Below are 6,000 nucleotides of genomic sequence, written 5' to 3'. Positions count from 1 at the left end.
TCCCAATTTTCCTAAGCTCTCACCCATGGATGATTTAAGATGAACTTCCCATTCAACTGCTTTGTCCATCTGTGTAAGATCTATACAAATTCTAATCGGTCCATTGGGTTTTAGCACTCGGTCCATCCAAAAGCACCAGATTGATGGTTCTGTCACAGATGAAATAACCCCTTGCTTCAAATAGAGTCAATTTCCTTCTTTACTGTTGGCAAGAGTGGATGAAGAATTTTTCTGGGTGTAAATAAAAACAGTATGTTTCAGGTCATAGAGGGATGCGGTATTCTGTCTTCCTAGTGCTGTGAACAGCTGTGGAGATTCAGCTCTAAAGTTTTTTAGGCTGAGCTTCTCAACTTTCTAGTTCCTCTGCTCTGCAAGTCAGATGTAAGTCAGTACAGGCTTTCCTGCTCGAGAGTGAACAGCTGTGGTCCAGGATTGCATGTAAGGTTTCAGGGATTTTTCTCTCTATATCGAAGGGTTGCATTCAGTTGTCCTATGACCTTGAGTTGTATACTAACTGGCCCATGGAGCATTTTTGCATGGTGGCTGAAGAAAACTTTTCTCCAAACGTGATTCAGCATCAGAAAGAACTGAAACTGTTGTACCTGTGTCTAACTTAAAGTGTATCTTATTTCCCTCAACTAGGATATCATCCCTCCAGTAGCTTCCACTTGGTTCCTGGATCTCCCCAAAAGGAAAGACATCTCAATATCACTGATATCTTCACCATTCAAAGGCTTTTCTTTTTGCTTATTCTATACAGGCTTCTTTCTGCAGCACACAGCTTGGAGGTGACCCTTCTTTCTACAGAAATGGCATTCAGCCTCTTTGGTGGGACAATCTTTAGTGCCATTGATTTTTTTCTGGCACACCGATTACTGTTAGCTGAGGAGGTTGATGGACACTCTTCCTGCTTCCCCTGCTTTTTTACAGCCTCCACTCTGCTTTCAAATTTAACATACTCCACTGAGTCAGTCATTTTTGGGGTGTGGTTCTCCTTGTTACCATGAGTCACTGATCGATTTTGCTTCCTGAGCTCAGCTTGTCTGCTCAGTTGAATTGCCTTTATTAAGGTTAAATCATCTCTCAACTGCAAGGGGTCAGATAATCTTCACCCAAGACTCTGACAGCAATTCTGTCCCTGATTAGTTCATCTTTTAAGCTGCTATATTCACAGTTCTCTGCATATCTATACAGATGGTTGATGAATGCATCAATACTTTCCCCTTGTCATTCTGTACACTTGTTAAATTTAGCCTGCTTGGCAAAGGTACTCTTTTTCAGATTGAAATAGGCACTGAGCGCTTTTAGTCCTTCATTGCAAGTAGCTTTTTCTTCATCAATCCTTTGCCTGACTAGGTTTGTCTGCACAGCCACTCATTAAATACAATAGTGTACTGACCCGCTGGTCACAAGGCCCAATATGGTGCAACATTTGGTAAATCTTCAGCGCCAATCCAACCATGCTTCTGTTTGGTTGAGATCTGAGACCTGCTCGAAGCTTTCCAGTAAGAGCAGAGACTTTTCCAAACTTGTTCTCCACTCACTGCCACCATATAATATTCTTGGTCTCATGCTAACACAGAATACTTAGAGTCTATTGAGGTAAGGGAAACATTCATTTTTACTGAGAACTATCTTACAGTGGCTTCCTTGCCATGTTGTGTAAAAGAGAAAGCAAGATCATGAGACATTGCATCACTTCCTGTGATGATTTATACTGTGTCTCATTAGCATATCACACAGTTAGAATTAACCCCTTATATTACAGGCAGGTGGAAGAGGTATCAGTGGGAGAAAATTTTAGTGGTAGTGCTCATAATTCAGTTAGATTTGGTGTTGTTATGGAAAAGGACAAAGATGGACCAGGAGCAAAAGTTTTAAAATTGGGGAAAGACCAATTTTACTAAGTTGAGATGTGATTTGACAAATGTGGACTGAAAACAGCAACTTGAAGATAAATCAGTGCCAGAACAGTGGGAGGCATTCAAGGAGGAAATAGGAAGGGTTCAAAACAAATATGTTCCCATGAAGAAAAGGGGTAGAATTTCCAAATGTAACCTGCCCTGAATGCCAAAGAGCATATAGATTAAGGCAAAGATAAGGGCATGTCAGATAGCGAGAGCTCAATATTGCAGAAACCCCAGAAGGGTATAGAAAGTACATGGGTGTAATTTTAAAAAAATTAGGAAAGCAAAGAAAGGGCATGAAAAAATATTGGCAAGTAAAATCAAAAATAAACCAAAGATCTTTTATAAATAAATAAGTAAAGAACAAGAGGACAATTAAGGAAAGATTGGGGCTGATGAGAGACCCAAAAAGGAACCTGTATGTGGAGGTAAAAGACCTGATTCTTAATGAATATTTGCAACTGTCTTCATAAAAGACAGGTCAATGTAGACATTGGGCGGGATTTTCCGGCCCCACCCACTGCCAGGATCTTTTGGTCCCACTGAAAGTCAATTGACTTTTGGCTGGCTTGGGGTCCCACCATGGCGGGGCCAGAAAATCCCAGCATTTGTCATTAAGGAGAAGGAGTGTGAATTATTGGATGGTATAAATATAGGGAGAGAGGAAATATCAAGGAGTTGAGCATGTTTTGAAAGTGAATAAGTCACCAGCTCTGGATGAAATGTATCCTAGGCTATTAAGAGAAGCAAGGGAGGAAATAGTGACCATCAGCTACCTACCGTTTCTCGCTACAGGCGCAGTGCTGGAGTACTGCTGTTATTTAAAACTGGAGACTTTTTTCGCTAGTCAGGGCACAAATGCAAGGGGCATCATTTCAGAGTGAGGGGTTGATCTTTTAGGGCTGAGATGAGGAGAAATTACTTCACTCAAAGAATCTTTGGAATTCTCTACCCCAGAGGGTTGTGGATTCTTCAATGTTGAATACATTTAAGGCCGAGATAGACAGAATTTTGGTGTCTCAGGGACATTGGGAGTGGGCAGGAAAGTGGATTTGAAACTCAAGATGAGGCATGATCATATTGAATGGCAGAGCAGGCTTGATGGGCTGTATAGTTTTCTCCTACTCCTTTTTTTGTGTTATTGAGGAAAGGAATAGACCAAGTAATTATAGACCAGTCAGCCTAACCTTGTTGGTGGGAAAATTATTGGAAAAAACTCTGAGGGATAGTATCATCTAGAAATGCTTGAAGTTGCCAAGAACAGTTAGCATGGATTCGTTATGGGAAAGCTACAGCTGACTAACTTGATTGAGGAGGAATCAGGTTGGTTGGTGATGGTAGCACATTTGATGCGGTCTGCATGGATGTTAACAAGACTTTTGACAAGGTCACACATGGCAGACTGATCAGAAAACTAAGAGCCCTTAGGATCTGAAGTCAAGTGGCAAGTTGGATCTAAAATTGGCTTAGTGGCAAGAAGTAAAGTATAATGGTCAACAGGTGGTTTTGTGACTGGGAGGCTGTTTCCAGATGGGTTCCGCAGGGTTCAGTGCAAGGATTCAATACTAGTTCCCTTGCTTTTATATATCAGTGATTTAGACTTACATGTTAGAGGCATGGTTAAGAAGTTTGCAAATTATACAAAAATGGTTTGTGTAGTTTATAGTGAGGGAGAAAGCTGTAGAAAGATGCAAAAGGACTTTTCAGGTAGACAAAAAAGTGACAAATGGAATTCAACCCAGAGAACTGTGACATAACACATTTGGAGAGGGAAAACTAGGCAACAGAATACATAATGGCCTGGATCTTCTGAGGAACAGCAATCATCATCAGGTTGCTGCTCCGCTCAAAAATTCCCCTGACTTGACACTGCTCCACATTTCTTCCAGGACCTTCCAAGCCCAGCCTTTCCAGAAATGCAGAGAACAGTGTCATTTGGGGAAGGTTAGAGAGAGACAGACTCACCCCCTTTTTGCAGTACCAGCTGTCTTATGGTTAGTTTAAATGTACAGCCTTTGAATATTAGTGAATGGGTGAGTGACTGGGTGAGTGGCTGGGTTAGGTGCATAAATGAGTAAGTCAGTAAGTGGGTAAGTGGGTAGGTAGGTGAGTGGGTAGGTGGAGTAGCTGGGTAAGTAGGTGGGTAAGTGGATGAGGGAGTAGGTGGGTGATGTAAGTGGGTAGGGGGTAGATGTGTAAGTGGGTGAGGTGGGTGAGGTGAGTAGTTGGGTGAGTGGGCAGGTGGGTCAAGCAGTAGACAGATTGGGTCAGGAGGGTAGTCGGGTCAGATCAAGGGGGTTCACCAGGTCGGGGGTAATCAGGTCTGGTTGGAGGTGCTCCAGTCATCAGGAGGGTAGCATCGTTGGGAGGGGTGGTCAGTGGATTGGTTGGGGAGTAGGGTAGTCGTGAGGTCAGGGAGTGTTGTTGAATGGTCAGGGGTGTAGTTGGATGGTTGGGAGGGCTAGTGGGGGGGTCAGGGGAGTAGTTGGGGGTTTGTGTGAGTGGTTTGTTTGGGGGCAGTTCTGGAGTTACTCAGGAGTTAGACTAGGTTTTAATGTCTAACATTTCCTGTGTAACTATCTAGGTAAGTATACTGGAACTGTCTGAAGTTTCCAACTCTAACTCAGAATTGGTGACATTGGCAGAGGGTTCCAGGGAGAAAGAGAATTGATCATTGGAAGTTTAAAATTTCCAGGTGATTCCCATGTAGATCAACTTGTCAGGACTTCCACAGGGTCCCAACATGCATATTCAGTCGTACATCCAGTCTCCTATGATCCAAAGACCAGAAGATTTGGCCCATAAAATGGTTGGAAACTGAGAAGTGTAATGGAACAGAGGCACCTTGGAGTGCATGTCCACAGATTCCTGAAGGTAGCAGGACAGTTAGCTAAGTTGGTTAAGAAGGCAAATGGGATACTTTCCTTTATTAGCTGAGGAGCAGAATATAAGAGCAGGAAAATTCTACTAGAATTGTATAAAACACTAGTTAGAATACAGCTGGAGTACTGCATTACAGGAATGATGTGGTCATATAGAGAGGGTACAGAGCAGATTTACCAGGATGTTGCCAGGAATGAAGAATTTTAGCTATGAGGAAAGATTGCTTTCTTTGGAACAGAGGAGGCTGAGAGCAGATTTATTTGAGGTGTATAAAATTATGAAGGGCCTAGAGAGATTGAAAGGACATATTTCTGTTAAAGAGGTCAATATCCAGGTGACATAATTTTTTTTTAAATGGTGGAAAGATTAAAAAGCAATTGAGGAGAATTTTTCTCACACAGAGGGTGGTGGAGGTCTGGAACTCCCTGTATGAAAGGGTGATCGAGGTAAGAACTCTCATTGCAATTAAAAAATGTTTGGATATGCGTTTGCATACAGGGCTATGGGCCAAGAACTGGGAAGTGCGATTTGGCTAGATAACTGTTTTTTTGGCTGGCACAGACATGATGGGTTGGATGGCCTCCTTCTATGCCATAAATTTTCTATGCTAATTAGGAGAGTGCAAGTGCGTTAAAGGTGACTATTCAAAGATTTTCAAGATTGCACGATACTGTCAGTATTTTGGGGAAGATTGAGTTTAGTGCTGGTGGTCATATTTTGATAGCAGCAACCAATTAAGGAATGCTGCCCCCCACCACCCCACTGCAGTCCCCAAGAGCTGCTGGCCAATTGGAGGGCCAGCGGCTCAGCAGTGCCACTGGGAGTGGCAGATGTTGAGATTGCACCTGGAGGAATAGCACATGTCACTGGACATGCTTCCTCACAACCAGGTAAGTGGGAACGGGGGGCACTGGGGCCATCTGGGTCACTCTGTGGGCCTGAAAAGGTAGGCCAACCCAGCAGAGCCCACTGGGAGGGCACCAGAGTTTACCTGACAGTCTCCTCACGTGCCAGAGGAGCCCCCCCCAACCCCCACCCCACGGGTTAAATGGAAGCCCAAGGAGTCTCTAACTTGGCCATTTAAGTGGGCGGGAGGGAAATCCACCACCTTCCCTGCCACAGGCAAGATGGCATGGTGGTGAGAAGTCAACAGGGACTGCACCACCACCTTCCCTCACCCTTTTAAGGGCCGCCCCACTTCCCAGTCTGA

The sequence above is a fragment of the Carcharodon carcharias genome, chromosome 12, assembly GCF_017639515.1.
Source record: "Carcharodon carcharias isolate sCarCar2 chromosome 12, sCarCar2.pri, whole genome shotgun sequence".
Lineage (NCBI taxonomy): Eukaryota > Metazoa > Chordata > Chondrichthyes > Lamniformes > Lamnidae > Carcharodon > Carcharodon carcharias.
The sequence above is the reverse complement of the archived record's forward strand: the minus strand, read 5'-3'. Positions refer to the sequence as shown.